The sequence below is a fragment of the Panthera onca genome, chromosome E3 (assembly GCF_046562875.1).
Source record: "Panthera onca isolate mPanOnc1 chromosome E3, mPanOnc1 haplotype 2, whole genome shotgun sequence".
Lineage (NCBI taxonomy): Eukaryota > Metazoa > Chordata > Mammalia > Carnivora > Felidae > Panthera > Panthera onca.
In genome coordinates, this window is record NC_138354.1 from 27727835 (window position 1) to 27752503 (window position 24669).

A 24669-nucleotide genomic window follows, 5' to 3' on the forward strand; every position below is an offset into this window, starting at 1 on the left:
AATTAAAAATACATGGATTTAAGATCTTATCTCATTTTTCCTTTGGCCTATTTCTGCTTCATTATTCATGAAGGGATATGTTTAATTCAGAGTTAGTAATTGCAGATATATCTAGTATAAATTGTGCCTCATATTCTTTACCCATTTCAATTTATTTTAGCAAATAGATCTCTGTTTGAAAAAAAGTAGTTGAGAGAAGGGAGAGTATGATTAAAATGCAGAAATCTGTGTGCATGCATGTGTGTATGTGTGTGCGTGTATGCGTGTGTTGATTGGCATATCCAAACAAGATCTCACAGATGTGAATAATTACCAAAAATTTACCAAGAGCTGGGCATCATGTTGAACAATTACACATGGCATTTCATTCAGTCCTAAGAGTAACAATCTTACACGGGAGGTGCAATTACTACTATTTCTTTGCTATGAGACCGAAGCTCAGAGAGGTTACAAAACTACCTGGAAGTCACGCAGTTAGAAATGACAGAGAACTGAGATCAGAGCCTGGCTTGTCTGCCTCCAGGGCCTATATGTCCAGCCACCCATTACACTGTTCCTTGTGTCCCGGGGCTACGTGCATCTGAATCTCGAAGCGGTTGGTCAGAGGCCTTTGAGGTTACTCTGCTGCTTTGTCTCACAGTATCCCGTGTTCATAAAGTTGCTGGTCCAAGGAGCATGTCACTAAGTTGGTTTTCCCGTGAGCCCTAAATATATCTTAGAAGTTTATCCTAGGGAAGTAACGGAACAAGTCCATAAGTAATGCGACGTCACGGGGCATTATGTACCAATAAAAAAGAGAAAAAGAGAAGAGAAAAAAGGGAAGAGAAGAAAAGGAAAAAAACAAATAGCCTCGAAAATTTCTGTTATAGGTGAAATAAATTCTGGGGCGCTGGCTCAGTGTTATACTTTGGAGCTGTTAACACTAACGATGAGAATCTAATTTTCCTGGCGTGTGGAAATCTTCCTGGTAAGTTGTTAAGTAACGACAGCAGATGTGTAAAACAGTAGTGTAATGTGCTCTTATTTGAACAAACAACATATAGGCACACATATGTCTATGTAAGAGAAGCAAGAGAGTCTAGAACAGTGCTGTCCAATAGAAACACAATACAAGTCACATACATATTTAAAGTTTTCTAATAGTCGCATTAAAAAGTAAACCGAACAGGTGAAATTAATTTAATAACACATTTTATTTATCCTCAGATAGCCAACATATGATCGTTTCAACCTCCAGCCGATCTAAAATTATTAGTATTTTTACTTTGTTTTTTTTTTGGCAGAAGTCTTTGGATTCTAGCCCAGATCATGAGTTCTTCTCCAGTGTAACGTTGCCCATGGGTTGCTTTCTCTGTAATATCACAATTTCACCCTAATTACTTAATTATACTTCGAGGTGATCATGTTGACACTGCTTCTGAAAAGAAAACTTTAATTAAATGGAAAGTGTCTTCGCTGATTGCTTTACTCCATCAACACGTTGCATTGGCCCCCCACTATGTGCTTCTCTGTTCTAGGTGCTGGGGATCCAGGAGACGACACAATAGGCAAAATCACCACCCTTATGGCACACGAGTTCTGCCAAGGGAGGCAGATAGAAAAAAATGCAAGCAAAAAAAAAAAAAATACACAGTATGGCAGGTGTTGATGAGAGCTACAGAGGAAACTCTCTTGGTCATTTCAAAGTGTTGACAATGACAGACATATTAAGGAATGCCAGAAAAGGAAGCTGTGACTCTCTGGGTCCACACAGTGCAGAGAGGAGAGAACAGGCTTGAGAGATAAAATGTAAAATGTAAGTGACAAGGAGAGGAACAGGGGCGGCAGGGGGGCAGGGGAATCAGGAATTTATAGGCAGATGTAATCAAGAGGAATATAAACCCTGAGGATTCCACAGAAATCCTGGGATGTTAGACTCACAGGACTTGGGATGGCAGCTTAGGCCAAATCTATTTAAAACTCAAAGGGGTAACTCCAGCTTACGTCTGTCTGGGTCAAACTTACTTAGGACACCAAATATTTGGAGAGTCCTATCACTAAAAATTTTTTTTCTAAGTTTATCTCTTTATTTTTGAGAAAGAGACAGAGAGTGAGCAGGGGAGGGGCAGAGAGAGGGGAAGAGAGAAAATCCCAATCAGCCTTCTCACTGTTAACACAGAGCCTGGTGCAGACCTTGAAATCACGAACCCTAAGATCATGAACCTAGTCGAAACACAGGGTTGGATGCTTAACGGACTGAGCCATCCAGGTGCCCTGAGAGTCCTATCCTTTTAATTTGGTTTATTCTTAGTGGATATGGCCTGTGGTTTAAACCTGATTTTCAAGCTTTTTTTTTTTTTTTAAAGTTTATTTAATTTATTTATTTTAAGAGAGACAGAGACAGCATGAGTGGGGGAGGGGAAGAGAGAGAGGGAGTCAGAGAATCCCAAGCAGGCCCTGTGCTGCCAGTACAGAGCCCGATGCAGGGATCAAACTCACGAAACCATGAGGTCGTGACCTGAGCCAAAACCAAGAGTCGGACGCTTAACCGACTGAGCCACCTAGGCATCCCTCAAACTGGTTTTTTAAAAATCTACACTTAGTAACAGATTTGTGGGTGAAGAACGTGAATAGGCAAATGGGCTGTTTCAAATAGTGCATCTCCTTGGCATACATAAAGTGTTATTTGGGATGGAAGAGAGTCTGATTTACGGAAATCCTCCCTGATCCCATAGAGACACGGAATCAAGGGATGTGGGTTCCACCGCCCCGGCATGCAAATGACCATGCCCGGCAATTGTTTACAGCACACATTTCTCGACTGCAGAGAAGATGGTGTTCCAGAAAATAGGTGGGATTCAGTGTGCATGCCAGTTGTTCATCCTGCCAGGAAGCCAAGCCATCCAGATGTGCTCCTAATATGCGCTCACCTTCACCCCAAGTAAATCTCTGTCATCACGTATAAATGCTCTAACATAATGTCTGTGTTCCATCTTGGCTGGTCACTGACTGTCTTGGGAAGGTTACCATAAATCTCCCGAGCCTCAGTTTCCCCTCCTGGAAAGAAAGAATAATTATTAAAATGAGGAGGATAAATGTGTTTGTCCTGAGGATCAAAAAGGGAAAAATCTTAGCTGAAACTCTGGCCAGTGGCAAACTCTTCATAAAAGCTAGTAACACATAAATGAAAACATCTAGACCATCGGCAGAGAGCTACCTGAATTTTGTTTTATTTCTTTTCCTTTTTTTTCCCCCCAGAGAAAAATGACAGGGACTCACTTTCCAAGAAATTACACTATGTTCAATGACTTCCCATCAAGAGTAAGCAGTGTTCCGTATCCTGCCACTGGTAAGTATCAAATGGGCCCATGTCAGACAAGGCATGGCTTTTAATCTCCCTTTATTTGCCGTGTCACCTGTCAGTGACCTTGACTGTTGCCGGCTGCCTCGTGTTCTGCAGTTTACTGATAAGTGTGTTTACGGCTTTTGAAGTCATGTCTGCCGAAAACCACATCTGGTTCACCACCGCCTCGACAGACACACAATGAAATACAAAGGCTAATTCTGTGGTGTGCACAATCCGTGTCTGTTTTCCCAGAGGATTCCAGATGGAGTGAGCTCAGCAGAGGCACTTCTGTGATGGCTGGCGATCCTGGGGGAGGAGTGAGCACCGGGTGTGTGACCTGAAGCCTTGGCCCCACCTATCGGGGTGCCGTGATCTCAGACAAGGGAGGGGAGGGCGAGCTCTCTTCCAGGGAGGGCTGCAGTGCTCTGCGGCACCCCCTCCCTCCCCGTTTAGTCCACCAGGAACTTCTGTGCAGAGCCAGGCTGAGATTTCTCAAATGGAATAACCTTTCCTGCCGTAGCCGTTTCACTCGGTGAACATAACGTGGACGTCAAGGTCGGGTGGGAGTTCAGGGCTGTAGGAGTAGCAGGAGAGGCATGTTGTACTTTACTGGGGCACGGACGATGGTGTCTATATTTAGGAGGCCAATGAAAATATCAGCTGTCGTTTATGGAGTACGTCCTGCATGCCAGGTGCTAGTCTTGAGTGTTTTCCATGCCTGTTCTGTGAGGCAACTCTAGGCGTTGTCACGTCCACTTGACAGATGTGGAGACTAGAGCTCACAGAGGTCAAGCGACTGGCCCAAGGTCGGACCGTCCTCAGAACTTGAATTAAAAAAAAATTTTGACATTTTTATTTATTTTTGAGAGACAGAGCACAAGTGGGGGAGGGGCAGAGAGAGAATGAGACACAGAATCTGAAGCAGGCTCCAGGCCCTGAGCTGTCAGCACAGAGCCCGATGCAGGGCTTGAACTCACAAGCCTCGAGATCATGACCTGAGCTGAAGTCAGACGCTTAACCGACTGAGCCACCCAGGCGCCCCTCCCCCGCCTTAGAACTTGAGTTGTTGCAAATTTTTGACTGTTTGTGTAGCTCATTCATGTTGAGTGTATGTCTCGCAGGTTAACTGCAGGGTCCTGGGCTGTACCCACATCACTGCTAGAACCTGCCAGTCCATTTTCCAAAGTCATTTGATCAATTTAAGCAGCACGGACAGATTTGACGGGGAGTCTGGCTGATTCCTGCTCTGATGTTTTTTACTGCTGAAATACACCCCACCAAAGTGCCAGGTGTAAGTAATGCAGACTTGCTGGGAAACCTTTGCTCCTGGCAAATAGAGGGTTTTGTTGTGGAGGTTGTTTTGTTTTGTAAACATTTTTTAGTGACATATAACACACATAAAGCAACGTGCATAAACCTCCAGCGAGCAGCTCATTGAAACTTACAAAGTGATTACTCCCACGAGACCACTGCCTGATCAAGGCACAGAACGTGACTAACACCCCTGACAGCTTTCCTCCGACTTTGTTCTTGTTCAAGATTATCTCTACTCTGTTGACCCTTTGCATTTGCATTTCCATATGTATTTTAGAATCATGTGGTCACTTTCTACACTGGAAAACCTGCTGGGATTTTGAATAAGATTGTTTTCAAGTGATACGTTAATTTAAGAATTTTGTTAGATTGGTGGTTTTTTTCTTCCTTACCTCAAAAGAATTCACTAATGAAGTCATTTGCGCTGGGTGTGTGTGTGTGTGTGTGTGTGTGTGTGTGTGTGTGTGTCTGTGTGTGGGCAGGAAGGATGGATTATGATTACAACTGTAGATACAATTTCTTTATTAGCTAAAGGAGCATTCAGATTTTCTGATATTTCTTCTGTCAGTTTTGCTAAGTTGTTTTTAAAGACATATTTGCATTTTATCTCCATTTTTCAAATCTGTTGGCTTTAGACTATTTCAGAGTGCATGAAGGAATTACTTTATGTGATGGAAATACTCTGTGTCCTGGTTGTGGTGGTATTTATATGGGGATGTGCACTGGTTGAGACTTCTTTAACTGTACACTTAAAATGGGTAGACTTTATTATTTCACCTATAATTTTGGAAAAAATTAAAACGTCCAATAAAATCAAATGTTGGTAGTAAAGTGGGAGATACTGCAGGAGAGGGTATACATGGAAAACAATTTGGAAATACCTTTAAAAATGGAAAATGTGTATATGCTGGCACTTGGACATTCTTCCTGTAAGTGCACACTTTAGGGAAATTCTCCCATCCATGTTCCAGGAGATAGTATGACATTACTACAGCAAGGTTTGTAAGAGAAGAAACATGAAAAAAGCGTCACCGTATCTAGAATATTAGTGGTGGTAAATCAGCATGGTAGACTGGTATTTCGCTCTTAAATATGGTGATTTAGAACTCTGCATTTCAACCTGGATAAAGCTTTCAAACAAGTTTGTTTTTTTTTTTAAGTTGCAAAAGGAACACCATAGTTGATGCCATGGATGTAACTTTTTAGAAAAAAACGTTCTTCCATTTTTCCCCCATTGTAAGAACCATTTGAGTTGGGCACAGGGAATCCGGAAGGAAGATGTCCTTGCAGGGAGCTGTGACCATGTCTCGCTACTTTCAGTGGGATATGAGCTCTACGATTTGGCAGCTTCCCAGAACCTTCCTTCAGGGTAGCTGGTCAGCTCTCAGCTCTCCTGCTCCCCTTCCTCTTCCTTGTCTTGGGATGGGCTTCCTGTATCTGGTTTCCTAGAGCCGCCATAACAAAGTAGCATAAACTGAGTGGCTTTAAACAACAGAAATGTATATTCCCTTATAGGTCTGGAGGCAGGAAGTCCTACCAGCACGGCCATGCTCTCTTGTTGGCTCCAGGGGAGAATCTGTCTCATGCTTTCCCCCTAGCTTTGGGTGTTGCTGGCAACACCTTGGCATTCCTTGGCTTCTAGACACATCATTCCAATATCTGCCTTTGTCTTCACATGACGTTCTTCCCTGTGTGTCTAAATCTGTGTCTGTCCTCTTCTCATGAGGACCCACGTTACTTCATCTTAACTCGATTACATTTTTAAAAAATTTTTTTTAATGTTTGTTTATTTTTGAGACAGAGAGAGACAGAGCATGAATGAGGGAGGGTCAGAGAGAGAGGGAGACACAGAATCTGAAGCAGGCTCCAGGCTCTGAGCTATCAGCACAGAGCCTGACGTGGGGCTTGAACTCATGGACTGTGAGATCATGACCTGAGCTGAAGTCGGTCGCTTAACCGACTGAGCCACCCAGGCGCCCCTTAACTCGATTACATTTAAACCCATTTCCAAATAAGGTCTCATTGATAGGTACTGGGGGTTAGGATTTCAACACATCTTTTTGGTAGACACCCACAACACCCTCCTCTCTTCCTTCTTCTATTTCTTCTCTACCCCTTCTATCCTTTCTGTTGACTGAAGTAAGGATGTGATAGCAGGGGCTGGAATAGCCATCTTGGACCAAGAAATAAATTTTAGAATGGAATCCATGCATGGAGGAGGTATAAGATAGGAAGGAGGCTGGGTTCTTGATATCATAAAGAAGCCACATCAGGTCTGGACTCTCTATCAAGACTTTAATATGACAGGGAAATAAATATTTCTCTTTAAAGACCCCTCTTCCCTTTACTTCTGGGTTTACTTCAGGTTTGTGGCCAAACCTAATCTTAACACACACACACACACACACACACACACACACACAAAGTCATCTGTATAACTTTACGTTTCCCTATGTTCCATATGTATGTTTATGGAACATAAGTGGTAGCATATCAAATATATGAACACAGGAAGAAAGAGTAGAATGGGAAATGATAATCCATAGGACCTTAACTTCTATCATGTTCTGTTTCTTCTCTTAACAGAAGATAAAGCAAACATAGCAAATGTTTAAATAGTTATGAATTCTAGAAGGTGGGAACGAGTGTCACAACCCATGATAATGTTAATTCTTGAAGTCTGAATTTTTAAAATGTATCCTCCTCAAAATTCCCTCAAAAATTGAGAGGACTCTATCCACACCTTTTACTTGAATCGCATGGATTGACCTGAAATTTCCAGAACCGACTGGCTATTTTCTTACCTCTGACCACACTGCTTCCCCTCACTGTCATGTCCTTCTGGCCTTTTTCACCACGTGTTCCAGATCTCAGCTCGGAGTCAAATAACGGGTGTTGGGGCCTCTGAGGAGCCATGTAGAGAACCCACAAAAGTGAGATTCCTACCTATCAGATTCCAGAATAAAAGCCTAGGTGGTGATACATTTTTCATAATAATTCAAGTGATAGAAGTTGTGCTTGCTCACTTTACAGCGTCCAGAGACCAGTGTTGCAAAAGTATATAAAAGTAAAAATTGAAACCCAGCCGTTTATCATGTCTACTGTATCCTAGAGGCAACTCATTTGAATAAAGATTTAAATATTTTAAAACCAAACTGTAAAGTGTTAGGTTAAATAACAAGAGAGTCTTTTTAAAATCGTGTGGTAAGGAAGGACTTTCTTACGTGGGACAAAGGCAGCAACTTTAAATAACCAGACTCATTTTTCTGTGAGAAAAATAGTTTTAAAACTGCTTTGTGAATGAAAAGCTGGGAAAATATTTGTAACATACACGATGGACCAGAATGACAATATTCTTCATATGTAAAGGGATATTTCAAATTAATATAGAAAGAAAAGACACAGAAAGGAAACGTTTTTACATTGAAGCATTGTTGTGACATACGATATTAACAAATTGGCAATTTTGAAAGGCCAAACTAAGTGCAACTTATATATGTGACAATAAATCTGTAACAATACATGATAATACCTACCGATGGGGAGAATGTGGGAGAAATTGACATACTCGTGTCGCACTGATGGAATCGAAAATCAGCAAAACCTTCGGGAGAAAATCTGGCCCTGTGTATCAACGCCTTAAAAAGATATGTGATTTTACCTCCATGATTTCAATGCTAGGAATTCATTCTGACAAAATAAAGGAGGGTATGTGCAAGAAATCAGCTATGAACATTTACCACACGGTTGTGTATGGCGGTGAGGAAAATTGTACACAACCCCAATGTCCACATTTAGAGTCTTCATTAAACAGATTATGTTGCATTCATTTAACAGAATAGTGTGAGTAGGATTTTAAAATGTTTTAATTTCTAATTAAGATGAAAATGATTTAATTTCACATGAAGTGAAAAATGAATGGATTAAAAATAGTGTGAATTGCAGGGGTGCTTGGGTAGCTCAGTCAGTTAAGCGTCCAACTTTGGCTTGGGTCATGATCTCACCATCAGTGGGTTCGATCCCCGCATCGGGCTCTGTGCTGATGGCTCAGTGCCTGGAGCCTGCTTCCGATTCTGTGTCTCCCTCTCTCTCTGCCCCTCCCCCGCTCAAGCTCTGTCTCTGTCTCTCTGAAAAATAAATAAATAGCAGACACCATTGTGTGGTTGTTCCTCACAAGGAGGTAACATCTTGGAGCAAAAGAGGCATGTCTTGCTCTGTCACTGTCATCTCATTTTGTGACTTAAAAAGTGGCGAATGGTGAATTAAGAATATCCTCACTCAGTTTTTTAAGTCATGGTTTCATTGGCCAGTTTCCCACTTCTTCGTTAACAATTTTTTTTAACTTTTATTTATTTTTGAGAGAGAGAGAGAGAGAGAGCCTGAGAGGGGAAGGGGCAGAGAGGGAGACACAGAATGTGAAGCAGGCTCCAGGCTCCAAGCTGTCAGCACAGAGCCCGACGCGGGGCTTGAACTCATGAACCGTGACATCATGACCTGAGCCAAAGTCGGACGCTCAACTGACTGAGCCACCCAGGCAGCCCCCATTAACAATTTTTTTAAATCGAAAATCGCAAATTACCTGAGCTGGAATGATTCATTTCTCCAAACCGGGGTTACGTAGCTAGACAGACTGAAGTCTAGAGAGATGAGGTGACTTGTGTCACATGGCAGGTTAGGGGCAGGCCAGGACCAGAGACCCAGGCTGACAACCGTCCTTCTGGGGCTTGCTCCCACACCAGTTTGCTTAGCAGCCCTTCAGAATTCCTTTTGTTGTCTGAAGAGATCTGACACAACAGTGAGTTTCCAAAGGGGATGAATGAAAGTTTCTGCATAGGCCGCCCTGGGGCAGTGAGAAAGGAAGAAATCTGGGTGTCCATGTGAAACAAGATTCGAAGCTAGATTTTTAGAATGTCCCATCCTTGTCTCCAAACGCTGACATTCAATGTGTGTGTGTGTGTGTGTGTGTGTGTGTGTGTGTGCGCGCGCGCGCACGTCTTTATTCTGTGGGAAAAAGATGGAAGAAAGCTTCACTGCAGGCAGCATGGCGGACTCAGCCTCTCCAACCCCCGTCCTCAGAAACAGGCCCCAAGCCCGTTGATTTCTTTTCTCCAGTGTGCCTTGATGCTTTCCTTCCTGGCTCTAGAATTTGCTGGGTCATTGCGTCTCTATTTCCACCTCGCTTCATCTGAATAGCCACAGTGTCAATGAGTGAATTCAGGCTCCCAGCTGGGGGCTCCGGAGAGTTTATTTCTGAAAATGGACCTGTCTTCACCCTTAATGCAGTCTCTGTATACACAACCTCTGAGCAAACAGCTGGAAAGTGAGTTGAGTCAACTGGGCAGTTGGCCTGCATGTGGCTTTCTGTATTACACACTTTCTCATTTTAAATCCTCACAACTCTGTGAGGGCGTAGGAGTTACTATCCCCATTTTGCGGATGAGAACACTGAGTCTTGGGGAGGAAAAGTGACTTGCCTGGGGTTATAGAACAGCAAGGGCTCAGACTGGCTGGGAAGCCAAGTGTTCCAGTTATAAGAAAGTTAAATTTGGGGGCGCCTGGGTGGCTCAGTCGGTTGAGCGTCCGACTTCAGCTCAGGTCACGATCTCACGGTTCGTGAGTTCGAGCCCCGCGTCAGGCTCTGGGCTGATGGCTCAGAGCCTGGAGCCTGCTTCCGATTCTGTGTCTCCCTCTCTCTCTGCCCCTCCCCCATTCATGCTCTGTCTCTCTCTGTCTCAAAAATAAATAAACATTAAAAAAAAGTTTAAAAAAAAAAAAAGTTAAATTTGCTTTCTCTTTTTTGGTGGGAAATTAAATCTGCTTTCCCCTTTCTGACAGCTACCATTCACTGTGAACTTCAGTGAACTACCATTCACTGTGAAAAAAGTGACTTCAGTGTTTCCATAATGCTTAGGAATGAGTTACTAAAACTGACTTGGCTCTCAGCCTTAGCCCACAAGATTTAAAAATTTTTTTCTAATGTTTATTTATTTTTGAGAGAGAGAGAACACTAGTATACAAGTGGGGGAGGGGCAGAGAGAGAGGGGCACAGAGGATCCAAAGCGAGCTCTTTGCTCACGGCAGAGAGCCTGATACTCTGTCGTACTCTCAAACTCAGGAACTGCGAGATCATCCCTTGAGCCAAAGTCAGATGCTGAACCTACAAAGCCACCCATGTGCCCCAAAATGTGCAAATCTTATAAGTGTACAGCTTATGCATAGGTGTATGCCTTGTATAGCCACCATCCAGATCTAGTGACGAACATGTTCATCATCTCAGAAAAATTCCTCCTGATCTTTTCTGGTTAGTACCCCCACCCTTGGATGTAGCCACTGCCTGACTTCAAGCACTGTAGATGAGCATTGTCTGTGTTTGTTGTTGACATAAACTCATATCCTACAGTGGATACGCTTTTGGGTCTGCCACCTTTCTCTCAACATCATGTTTCTGAAAATCATCTGTGTGATGATTTCCCATACTTCATTCTGTTTTATTGATGATTAGTATTACAGTGTATGAATATACCTCAGTTATCTGTTTTCCTATTCATAGACATATCTGCATTGTTTCTAGTTTGGGGTTAAGCTAGAGTGAATCAAGCTTCTGTGAACATTCTTGTACAAATCTTTTCGTGGACAAATGTCTTTGTTTCTCTTGAGTATCAGCCTAGGACTGGAATGGCAGGATCGTCGGGGTAGGGTAGGGGTCTATTTAATTGTATTACAAACTGCCAGATTCTTTTCCAGAGTGATTGAAGTGTTTTGCACTCCCACTGGCAGTGTGTGGGAGTTCCAGTGGCTCCACATTTTTGCCAAGACTTCTGTCATTCGTTTTTATCTGATCTCCATTTTATCCGATCTCCACTTACAGGAAAGCAGGACGCTTTTCATCTCTCCATGAGTTACCCCCAATTTTAAAGTAATGATTTTTCATTTCTATTCTGGATTTCTTCCAACTGTCAGCTCTCCCTCCTTGTGCTCTATCCCAAACCTTACTTACTTTAGGACTGCTTACAAAGGAATGTAAATCAAACAGCTATCTCCTGTGAAATTCAGAGTAAACTGTGTGGTTGAGAAGTAGGTACAAGAAGGGCTCAATTTGGGGGCAGTCCGGCTGCCTAGGATTCTGGACTCGGATACTCCTGTCTTTTACTGACTATGTGGTCTGAGACAGATCCTTTAATATCATAGCTTCGGATTCATTGACTATAATATACACACGGTGAAGATTAAATCCGTAAAGGATGTGAAAGGGCATTTCACGGACTGGAGACTTGTTGAATACGTTGCACATTTCTGTTTGCATCAGTCAGGATGGGCTGGGTTGTGCTGTGGTCACAGGCAGCCTCGAAATCTCCGTGGCTCGGCACAACAGACATTCCTTCTTATCCCTGCTGTCTGTCTGGCACTGCTTGTTGGAGTCCTCTCGTCAGTCACTCAGGAACATGGGCCAGTGGGGCTTCTGCCTGGACGCCCGGTTCCAAATGATAGCAGTGTGTGCTCGCTGGGATAAATTTAGGATCTGAGTCATTTTGTCAACGTGTGAACGGAGGAGAGTATTCTGTGATAAACACTGGAGATACAGAAACCAAAGATACTGTGCCTGCTTCCAGGAGATGATAGCATAATAATAATGACCCAACAACAATAAAAGTTAGCAGTAATAGCAAAAGCTACGGCCACTAAGAGTTATTAAGCCAGAGACGGTATTAACAGCTTATTTTATGCAGCAGGCATTTGCACAGTTAGAAAACTCAGATGGGTGAAAATGGAACTTTATTTTCCTGTAACTGAATTTAATTTCACTCTCAAGCATCCACTTCCATCACGCGCTGGAGATTGCATTAGAGGAAATGAAGTCACTGCAGGCTTCAGATTCAGTCTCTTGGAAATTACTCAGTTGACCCAAGCTTCTCTCTCCCTCGCGTTCCTTTCTTTCCTTCTCAGCAGGTGTGCCTGAAGTTCCTGGTGTGAAGTGAAGCCTCAGTATTGGGACATGCCATCCAGTGGGGAGAAGGGTCACCATCTGTTGTCCCCACTAGCCCCATAGCGTGGCTTTGTGTCCCCTTGGCTTCCGCTGCTGCTGGCTGTGGGTCTGCAGGCACTTCAGTGCGTCCACATCCTCAGCCTCCAACCATGAGGACAGCTTCGGTCTCCTGGTTCTCGTGGACGCTTGTCTGCCCTTCACGGGAGCTGAGAGCTTCCAGCTGCTTTCTGCCACAGTTGGGAGCTACAAGGTTCCCCCTCACTCCCCGCCACAGGCCCCTTAGCCTCTGCTACTCTATGGCCTGGGCACCATGTTGGACAGGGAGCTGTTCCATAAATCATATGGCCTCCTGGGACACAAAGCAGTGACTCTTTCGGTCTGGGATAAACACATCTGTGGTTTCTTCCATCATCTTAGGCCATATTTATTTGGTTTATCTAGAGTCAGCATGTATAATCCTGATGGTTTCAAATGACCTTCAAAAAACAAAATCTGTCCTCAAAAGATAGGCCAATTGGTGTTCCAGATGAAGATGGAAAACAATCAATACTGCTTTGTAATATGGATAATAACTGTGCAAGTTCAGGCCTGAAATAGTAGCAGAGGCCCACGGCTGGAATCAATATGAATTAGGATTCTGTGTCCATTCGTCATTAAGGCTAATCAGTTGTTGGCTTTGAACAGAAGACTCATACCTTGATTGGAGCTGTCAGTGGTAGGGAGAAAATTAAAATGTGTTTGTGCTCCATTAGTGTGTTTGAATTTTGAGGCACCTGAAATCCTGCTCTGGCCTACAGTGGAGATGTTCTCATGTATGTTAGGAGGGAGTTGGAATACATAGTTAAGTGTTAAGTTCCCCTCTAGCTATGAAGTATTCTCTTTGATAATAGGAAAGTAAACAGAATCTTAATTCATTCCTTTATGACTTAATTTTTTCTGCATCAGGGAGGAACAGCAGCCAGTGTTTGGTATTTAAGGAAAACATACATTTAGAATTCATCTATATGCAGTCATATATGTTATGAATGTGAGTCCAAAAGATACCTCCCTTAATAAGCAAGTGAGAATTTATGAGCCTGTTCTCACCCACCTCACTGCCATTATTTATCTTATATTAATGGCCTCTCTACCCAGTAGACTGCTCTATGTCTATTAAATTTTTTTTTAATGGCATCTTTTGGATTTGGGGCAAGCCATTGGGCTCTCAGCTCATTTGCAATTTCTCCATTGTTTATGAATCACCTGATTTATGTCAAAGGGATGTAGTGGCTCATTTTGAGCCTACTTTTGGCTCCCAATTGGATTCAAAGCATTTGAGCATGTCTTATGGGCCGTTTCATCAGGCATCTATTTGAATGAGTTGATTTCCACGGTGGGGATAGAGTTGTAAGGGGCAGTCGAGATGGTGGTTAACACATAAGGTACCTCAGGAGAACAACATAATCATAAAGACTGCTGGCTTTGAGGGTAGACATTCTTGGTCTCACTTCTTATCTCTATGGTCTTGGGCCAGTTACTTAAATTGGGGGGCTTAGTTTGTACATCTAAAAAATAAGGGGACACCTGCGTGGCTCAGTTGGTTACACATATGACTTGATTTCAGCTCAGGTCATGATCTCATGGTTCGTGGGATTGAGCCCCACACAGAGCTTGTTGGGATTCTCTGTCTCTGTCTGTCCCTCCCCCACTTATGCTGTGCTCATGCGCTCAGTCTCTCTCTCTCCTTCAAAATAAATGCACTTTAAAAAATGAGAACAATTACTACTAACCTCCTGTGATTGTTTAGAGGGTTCAGTAGGGTTCAGCATGTGAGGGGCTTAGCATACAGCCTAGCACAGAGTAAGGGCTCAGTACACCTTGGCTGTGGTTGTCCTGTCTGCCCCTTACCTGCCCCATGGACTTGTTTCTGACCTTCCATCGTGGAGGGCTGTAGGAAGAAGGCAAAAGAGCTGTTTGCACAACAGACCATGTGAAATGTTAAGGTGGGTCCAAAGGTCCTGGATTTTACATTTGAAATCAAGAGCCATGGAAATGTGAATTCTCATCAGTCATGACCTCATTTTTCCTTGGGCTTATGAGGCTTAGGGGAAATCAGGGGGCATTTATATTTGTCTTTCCATACCTATACTTCGTCTTTTCCGTTTTTCATATTAACAGAGCCAAAAACTGGCTGGAATGTTACTTCATGGAAAACTATTTCTCTACTCGCAGAACACTCCTGACACCATGTGTGTGGGCATTTTCCCCACACCAACAAATTCTCTAGCCCTCCAGATACCAACTGGGTACCCTATAATTAAGTTCTTTTGTTGTTGTTGTTTTGTTTTGAAAATAGGTCATACCTTTCTTTCTTTCTTTCTTTCTTTCTTTCTTTCTTTCTTTCTTTCTTTCTTTCTTTATTTTTAAGTAAGTTCTGTGCCCAACATGGGGCTTGAACTCATGACCCTGAGATCAAGATTCACATGCTCTACTGACTGAGCCAGGAAGGCACCCCTTCTATACTTCATTTCTTTTTAAAAAAAATTTTTTTTAACATTTATTCATCTTTGAGAGAGAGAGAGAGAGAGAGTGTGAGTGGGGGAGGAGCAGAGAGAGAGGGAGACACAGAATGCGAAGCAGGCTCCAGGCTCTGAGCTGTCAGCACAGAGCCCCACGCGGGGCTCGAACTCACGAACCAACCGTGAGATCATGACCTGAGCTGAAGTCGGACGCTCGACCGACTGAGCCACCCAGGCGCCCCTACACTTCATTTCTGACACTAACCCAGAGTGAAAGCAGATTCCAAGGGTAAAGACTCAGTCCCACAGACTGCCCACCCCCACCCTCGCTTGGATGCCAGTTGCTAGTCCCAGATTGTCATCTGTACTTCTGACCACCTGGCTATGGTTCAGAGGTTCCTCTAACCCTCTCCTTCATGTAATAACTCACAGAGCTCAGGGGAATGCCAACGCTCTGCTTCTGTTTACTCGCTTATTCTCAGGGATATTCTAAAGGATACAGATGGACAGTCAGATGAAGAGTTACATAGGATGACGTCTGAAAAAGTCCCGAGCATAAGAGCTTCTGTCTCTGTGGAGGAGATATGCGTCCCCCTCCTGGCTCATGGATGTGTTCGCCACCCAGAAGCTCTCCAAACCCGATCGGTTAGGCATTTTTGTGGAGGTCTTACCACACAGGCATGATCGATTATGACTTCAGTCTCTCTGGATGAGTGGGGGATGGGGTTGAAAGGTCCAAGCTTCTACTTTCCAGGCCTTCATCTAGGAGCCTGCTGAGAGTTACCTGATTAGCATGAAAGATGCCCCTGTCACCCAGGAAATCCTAAGGGATTTAGGAGCTCTGTGTCAGGAACTGAAGGCAGAGACCAAATATCTGTTTCTCATTATATCACACACCCCTGCACACTCTTCGGGGAGAATAATAGCTAATATTTGTGAGCATTTACTGTATGTGAGGCACAGTGCCATGTGCTTTGACATGAATCTCATTGAATCGTCAAATAATGTTCGGAGAGAGGTTATCATTTTATAGATGAAGGTATGGAGGTTCAGGGAAGTGAACTCATTACCTAAGGTCACACACCAATAAATGAGATATCGCGAGGACTCAAATCTTGCCTGCCCAGAGCACCCAAACAGAACCCCCCCTTTATCAACAGCCCTGGAAGCCTGTGACTCTTCACCCAACTAGCTCTGTTTCTTCTATGAATTGAATCCCTACATGGTTGTTGTCTCCACAGAGACTGGGGGCTGCTTAGATCATTTGCACAAACACATCCAGCTAGAAAGTGCCAGAGAAACCATGCCCTGCAGCTCTGTCCCTTCCCTTCCTTGAGTCCACGTGAGTGAGGATTTGCAAATGATGTTCACGTACGCCTGCTGACACCCCTCATTTTAAATCAAGACATCCTCTTCTGCCAACCAGCTTTGACGTTGCACCTACGCAGACGACAACCCTTTTCTCTGTTAGCCAATTATCCTTCACTGAAGGTTCCAGTATCCTCAGAAAATGTAGCTGGGGAAAGACACACTTCTCCCAGAGTGCAGACGGTGGTGGATGGCTGCCATGATGCTGTGTGCTCACCTACGCTGGGTGGATTTTCCTTCCCTGCTGGAAGAAGGGATCTCATTCTGCAAATGCACTAATGATGTGTAATTATCATCGCCACAAGCCTTCTACACATCTGGGCTAATGGCTCCAGCTTCCATGATGATTCTCATATTTTACCCAGTTCTGTCCTTGAATGGTTCTGTGCTGCCCCTGGTAGCAGTAACAGTTGGCTTCTAGGTAAATTTAAATATCCTGGTTGATACACCTGGCTTATAACGTGGGATGATAACAGCAATCACCACACAGGCTTCAATCAAATCTTTACTCACAGGAGGGAGATACTCTTGGTTGAATATTTAATTCAGTTTTGTTAAAACTTGAAGTCCTCTTCAAACAGCCCTGCCTGACAGAAATACTAACGTCAAGAATTCATGAGCATTTGGACCCGGAGGTCAAGAAAAGGGAATGTGTGGTCCAAGCCAGCCTTGTTTGTCACAGCAGAGTGAGGCTTCAGGAATTATTCAGCAGGCACCTCGAAAAGCAAAGGAGATCATGTTCTTTCTATGCAAGAGATTTTTCTCAATGCAAAATGCTCTTTGGAGTCCATATGGGTAGTTTCCACTCATTTCTTAGGTGGGAGATAGGCATCTAAATCCTCTAAATCCCCAGGCTTAAGTGTGAAAGAAATACCACTCCTTATTTTCCTTACTTCCATTCAACACCCCCCACCCCAAACCCTCAAACTGCTAGATTGGTGAACAAAACAAAACATCCTCTCCCCCCCCCCCCCAAACTTTTCTGTCAATACTGAGTTTCCTCATCCCTTGAGTGTATTTACTGTTTGTTGAGATGCATATGTGTGGGGGACTCAGAGCTGGGATTCATGTGGTCTGTGGACCTTCTCCTCTTTTTCAAGCTTTAGGGCCGAGGGCCTCTGAGCCTGGGGCCCACCTTCCAGAGGTGTTTCTTATCCTTTGTCTTCCTGAGTTCGAATTTTCCTGCCTGCTTGTCCTATGTAGGGGCCAACGTTCCCACTCGTCAAGGGACCCTCACCCTCCTTCCTGTGTCTGCAGGGACTTCCTCGTTCTCTCTGCCAGTCCAGCCCTTTGCTTTCTCCAGGCGAAACTTGAACAGAATATGAAAAGATTCTGCAAAGCCTGCACCATTCTGCTTGGCAAAAAATCCTGAAATCTCTCCGGGATGGAAGTCCAAACATACAGCAAAGAAATCACACATTAATAATTGCAAAAATTATTGCCATAGGTAGAAGAAGACAGAATCAAACCATTATTTCTTTTCCCCCTACGCTTTCTCTTGCTGCGGTGAGTATATCACAGGGCTCGGAAACTGATAATTGGAGCAAGGATCACAGAGCTGCATTCCAGTTTTTAATTGGATCATTAGCACTTCTTCAACTATCTTATCTCATGGGTATGCACCCTGCCTTTTATGGTTGGGGTGGTTTTCTTCCCTCCTCTCCCCTCCCCCCCCCCCCCCCCCCCCCCCAGATCTTAATTTCGCAAATAAGGACTGAGAAGTGGCATTAAGATCAGCCTCCTTATCACATGTCAGTTTGGTACTCTCTTTTCTCAACTCTTTATTACCAGAGTCTCTGATTCTTTAAGCTCATTTGCATAATTCCTAACATCCTGGGTTTATCCGGAGGCCTTTTGATGAAGGAATGAAGATCCTCTCTCTACTAGAGGGCTCTTCGGTAAGACACAGTGTCACAGAGCACCTGGGAATGCAGACTCTGTAGCCCACTGGACCACCTGGATTTGAGTTCTGATCAGCCACTTGCTGTGTGACCCTCAGAAAGTTGCTTAACTGCTCTGGGCCTTGCTTTCCCCACTTGTAAAAATGAAGGGTATGTGGCAGGGACAGCTACCTGATTGTGCATATTTCCTGATTTGCCAACCTCATTTAATCCATGGAAAGCACTGAAAACAGCAGTGCCTGGAACATACGCTTTGATCATGTGAACGTTTTATTGAAAAGTGACACATACAGAAGAGTGCCTGAATCATTAAGGTAGAGCTCATTGAATTTTCAAAATGTGATGCATATATGTAAGCACCACCCAGATCAGCAAAACCTTAGCAGGACTCCAGAAGCATTTTCGTGTTTACTTCTCACCACTAACCGGTTTTCCCTTAAAGGCTAACCACTAACCTTCTAACAACCGTAGGTTCATTTTTGCTTGTTTTTGAACTTTATGTAAATAGATGCATACCAAATGCACTATCTTTGTCCGATTTATTTTGCTTAATATTTGTGAGATTCACTCTCTGTTTTAGTGGGTAGAAATAATTCATTTTTTCATTGCCCTGTAGTGTTCCATTTGGGGAATATGCCACATCAGATCTGAGTTTCTATTTATGTATATATGTTTGTATGTATCTATGTTTATTTTTGAGAGAGACAGAGAGAGCATGAGTCAGGAAGGGGCAGAGAGAGAGAGAGAAACAGAACTTGAAGCAGGCTCCAGGCTCTGAGCTGTCAGCCCAGAGCTTGATGTGGGGCTTGAACCCACGAACCGCGAGATCATGACCTGAGCCAAAGTCGGATGCTTAACCGACTGAGCCATCCAGACACCCAAGTTTCCATTTTTTGGCTAGGAAGTATAGCCACAGCTATACTAATGCACTAATGTACATTCTAATGCACGTTTTTTTAAAGATGGACTTTCCATATCTGTGAGGTCTATCATTTAGCATGAAATTGATCCTAGGGTAGGATCTGCTCAACTTTAGCAGACGCTGCCAAGTAGTTTTGTGAAGTGACTGTAACAGTTTACAGCCCTCCACTAGTAGGGGTAAGTTCCAGCTGCTCCACATCCTTAACCACCTCTAGTATTATCTAGCTGTTTCATTGTTGCCAGTCTGGTGGAAGGATAGTCCTATCACAATTGTATTTTATCCACCAGATACCTGATACTTTATTTTTCCAGCTTTTCATTCCGAAACAATTTCAAACTTACAAGTTGCAAGACTAGTACAGATTTTGTATACTATTCAACCATATTCACAGCTGGTTCCCCTCCCCGCCGCCCCCCCCCCCCCCCCCCCCCGCCCAGTTACATTGAGAATTAATTGACATACAACACTGTAAAAGTTGAAGGCCTACAACATGATGTTTTGGTTTACATAGATTGTGAAGTGGTTACCACAGTAGGTCCCACTGACATCCATCTTCTCATACAGATACAACAAAAAGAAAAGACAGAATAAAAGAAAAAAAAGTGTTTGCCTTGTGATAAGAACTCTTACAATTTACTGTGAATGACTTTTCTATATGTCCTACAGCATTATTAGCTCTCCTCATCATGTTGGCCATCACAGCCCTGGTAGGTATTATAACTGGAAGTTGTATCTTTTGAGCCCCCTTCCTGACCCCCTTCCTTCCCCCACCTTCGGTAACCACAAGTTTGATCTCTTAGGTTCTAAGAATTTGGTTTGTTTTTATTTTATTATTATTTATCTATTTATTTAAAGTTTACTTATGTTTGAGAAAGAGAGTGTGAGCAGGGGGAAAGGGAGAGGGAGAGAGAGAGAGAGAGAGAGAGAGAGAGAGGGAGAGAGAGGGAGAGAGAGAGAGAGAGAGAGAGAGAGAGAGAGAGAGAATCCCGAGCAGGCTCCACACTGTCAGCACAGAGCCCAACGCAGGGCTGTAACTCACAAACCGTGAGATTGTGACCTGAGTCAAAACCAAGAGTTGGACACTTAAGTGACCAAGCCATCCAGGTGCCCCTATTTTTGTATTTTTTTAATTAGAGAGAGAGAGCGCATGAACAAGGGAGAGGGGCAGAGGGAGAGAGAGAGAATCTTAAGCAGGCTCCATACTCTCCACGGAGCTGGATGCAGGGCTCGATCCCACGACCCTGGGATCATGACCTGAGCCAAAATGAAGAGTTGGATGCTCAACTGACTGAGCCACCCAGGCGCCCCTGTTTTTGTTTCTGTTTTAGATTCCACATATAAATGAGATCATCCAGTATTTGTCTCGCCAACTGTTCATACTTTCTCACATTTGCTTTAGTATTTTTTTAACAATAGGAGATAAATGTCACGATCATGCCCCATTTACCATGATGTGCTTCAGACTGTGTTTGCCAAGAGCCATCTCTTAAATAACCACAGTATAGTAAACAAAAATTCAACATTCATCAATATAATTATCTATAGATAATTTCTTAAAAATTTTACAAATGTTGGGGTGCCTGGGTGGCTCAGTCGGTTGAGCATCTGACTTCGGCTCAGGTCATGATCTCGTGGTTTGTGAGTTCAAGCCCTGTGTCAGGCTGTGTGCTGACAGCTCAGAGCCTGGAGCCTGCTTCAGATTCTGTGTCTGTCTGTCTGTCTGTCTCTCTCTCTCTCTCTCTCTCTCTCTGCCCCTTCCCCACTCACACTCTGTCTCTCTCTCCTTCAAAAATAAACATTAAAATTTTTTTTTTAAATTAAAAAAAATTTTTGCAAATGTTGCACAGCCCCTTGGTGGCTCAGTCAGTGAAACATCTAACTCTTGGTTTCAGCTCAGGTCATGATCTCACGGTGTGTGGGATTGAGCCCCATGTTGGGCTCTGTCTGCATTGACAACACGGAGCCTGCCTGGGATTCCCTCTCTTCCTCTCTCTCTGCCTCTTGCCTGCTCATGCTCTCTCTCTCTCTCTCCCTCTCAAAATAGATAAATATACATTAAAAAAATTTACAGATGTTCTAAGAACACACTTTGGAGCATATTTTTTAGGCTCAGGATCCAATACAGCATCAGCATTGGATTTGGTTTTCTTGGATCTACTCTTCTGGAATGCTTCCTCAGTCTTTCAGGACATTGACATATTTGGAGAAGTGTAAGAAGGTCCATAAATTTTGGTTTATCGGATGCCTCCTGATTACATTCTGGTTTCATTACACTAGTGATGTCGTGTCCGTCTCCCTGATTATTCAGTACGTGTACCAAGTTGGTTTGTTCTATCACCTCAGGTGTTAACTTTGATCGCTTGATTAAAGTGATGTATGCCAGGGTTCTCCATTATAAAATTGCTTTCATGCCTTTGTAATTAATAAATAATTTTAGGGCGTACACTCAGAGGCTGTGCAAGTCTCCTGTACCTCATCAAACTTTCACCCTCTCCTTTGAGCATCTGTTGATGATTCGTGCCTGGGTCCGTTATCCCTATGATGGTTGCAGATGGTAATTTCCTAGTTCCGTTATTCCTTCTTCATTAATTAGTTTGCATTCTACAGTAAATGCTTTCCTTTCCTCCCATTAATTAATGAATCATCACGATGGAGAAGTAAGGTCATTAGACTCGCAGGAGCAATACTGTGATATGTGCTGGAAGTATGGACTTGACAAAGGGAGAGGCTTTCCCCAAAGAAGCAATGTTTGAGACCTCATAGTTGGCCGGACGAGGACCAGAGAGCAGGTGCAGAGGCTGAAGTTGAAAGAGAGCCTGAGAGGGCTTCAGTGTGGTTGGAGTGTGGCAGATGAGCAGGAGTGGGTTGAGAGGCTGGGAGATGGGCCTGGGGGAACCATTAAGATTGACTCATTTATTCAGCTGCATTTCCCTGTTTGGAAGGCCTTTCTCACCTATGTTAGGCCTGCCTGTATTCGAATTACCACCTGTTGATCTTATCTAGTGCTTTTACACACATAATCTCCAACTTCAGTGGTTTAAGCCAATGATGATTTATTATTTTTCGTGCCTCTGTGGGTTCAGAATTGGGCCGGGGCTCAGCACGGTGATTCTTTGGCCCCGTGTGGCATCGGCTGATGTCTCTCCCTCTGCTGCTTTCTCAAGTGCTGGGTGGGGATTGAAAGTTCAAGAAGCTTCCCTCACATTTCCCGGGCCTCAGTCCTCCTTTACATGACCTCTTTCCTTCCAGGTGATAGCTCGTTTTTCAGCAGTCTAGTCTGCCCATCTGTGCGTCAGGGCGGCTGCTTCTAAGAGCAAAAGTACAAGCTGCCGGGCCTCCTAAGGGCTCGTTCCAGAAGTGACACGGGATTGCTTCTGCTTTCGTTCTGTTGCTGAGTCAGCAGGCCAGCCTAGATGTCCCTGGGAGAAGAAGTGGATTCCATCCCTTGATGGGTGGGGCAGCACTTACATACAAGGAGGGAAGGAATTGGTGGTGGCCATCTTTGGAGACCATCATGCCACCTCTTCCAGGAAGTCTTTCCTGACTTCTTCAGACCGCTTGTCTACCAATAGACAACAACTATTGTTTTGGGCCTTACTGAGGCTCAGTTTACACAATGCTTCATTCTATTTCCAAATCGTTCCAAGTGTCAATATTTGAACTTCCCTCATCTCCAAAGTAGACCCCAGTTTTCTTGAGTATAGCAATTAATAAATTTGGGTAATAATAATGGCATACTAGTTATTGAGCACTAATCACGTGCAGGCCTATGCTAGATACTTTACATTAATCATCTCATTATATCCACTGAGGAAGATATAACCATCTCTATTTCTTTTTTTTTTTCCTCTGTGATGTATTTTCTTAGTTTTTATTTTCATTCCAATCAGCTTATGTACAGTGTTATGTTAGTTTCAGGTGTACAATGTGGATTGAACACTTGGATGCAGCACCTGGTGCTCCTCACAGGTGCTCTCCTTAGTCCCCATCACCTGTTTCCCCCATCCTCCCACCCCCCACCCCTCTGGTAACAACCATCAGTGTGTTCTCTGTAGGTAACAATCTTTCCTTTGGCTTGTCTCTCTCTTTCTCTTTTTTCCCCTTTGCTCGTTTGTTTTGTTTCTTAGCTTCCACATATGAGTGAAATCCTACGGTATTTGTCTTTCTCTGACCGACTTACTTCACTTTGCGTAATACTCTCCAGATCCATCCATATCAGTTCAAATGGGAAGATTTTATTCTTTTTTAATGGCTGAATAAGATTGAATTATATGTATATATATGTGTGTGTGTGTGTGTGTGTGTGTGTGTGTGTATACACACACCACATCTTCTGTATCCATTCATCAGTCGTTGGACACTGGGGCTGCTTCCCTATCTTGGCTATTGTAAATAGTGCTCCTATAAGCGTAGGGGTACATGTATCCCTTTGAATGAATGTTCTTGTGTCCTTTGGGTAATACCTAGTAGTGCGATTGCTGGATCGTAAGGGAACTGTATTTTTAACTTTTTGAGGAACTTCAATACTGTTTTCCACAATGGCTGCAGCATTTTGCATTCCTACCAACAGTACCGGAGGGTTCCTTTTTCTCCACATCCTCGCCAACACCTGTTGTTTCTTGTGTTGTTGTTGATTTTAACCACTCTGACAGTTTATTGTGGTTTTAATTTGCATTTCCCTGATGGTGAGTGATGTTGAGCTTTTTTTCATGTATGTGTTGGCCATCTGGATGTCTTCTTTGGACAGATGTCTGTTCATGTCTTCTGCCCATTTTTAATTGGATTATTTGGTATTGAGTTTTATAAATTCTTTGTATATTTTGGTTACTCATCCTTTATCAGATGTATCATTTGCAAATATCTTCTTCCATTCTGCAGGTTGCCTTTTAGTTTTGTTGACTGTTTCCTTCACTGTGCAGAAGCTTTTAATTTTGATGAGGTCCCAGTAGTTTATTTTTGCTCTTGTTTCTCTAGCCTCAGGAGACATATCCAGAAAAATGTTTCTATGGCAGATGTCAAAGGGGTTACTGCTTGTGTTCTCTTCTAGGATTTTTATGGTTTCAGGTCTCATTTTAGGACTTTCGTCCATTTTGACCTTATTTTTGTGCATGGTGTAAGCAAATGGTCTAGTTTCATTCTTTTGCATGTTGCTCTCCAGTTTTGCCAACACTATTTGTTGAAGAGACTTCTTCTTATGGGATATTTTTTCCTGCTTTGTTGAGGATTAATTGACCATATAATTGTGGATCCATTTCTGGGTTTTCTTTTTTTTTTTTTTTTTTAATTTTTTTTTTTTTCAACTTTTTTTATTTATTTTTGGGACAGAGAGAGACAGAGCATGAAGGGGGGAGGGGCAG

At 43.3% G+C, this 24669-nt stretch overlaps 1 long non-coding RNA gene across 1 annotated transcript; it reads right to left on the reverse strand.

Annotated features, from left to right (window-relative positions):
- Window positions 1–1206: 1206 nt before the first annotated feature.
- On the reverse strand, window positions 1207–15738 carry LOC132689135 (uncharacterized). Its single transcript, XR_009614880.3, has 4 exons — window positions 15648–15738; window positions 14393–14550; window positions 2910–3036; window positions 1207–1351 (listed from the first exon to the last, which is right to left on the reverse strand). It is a non-coding gene; the product is annotated as an uncharacterized LOC132689135 (long non-coding RNA).
- Window positions 15739–24669: the final 8931 nt, after the last annotated feature.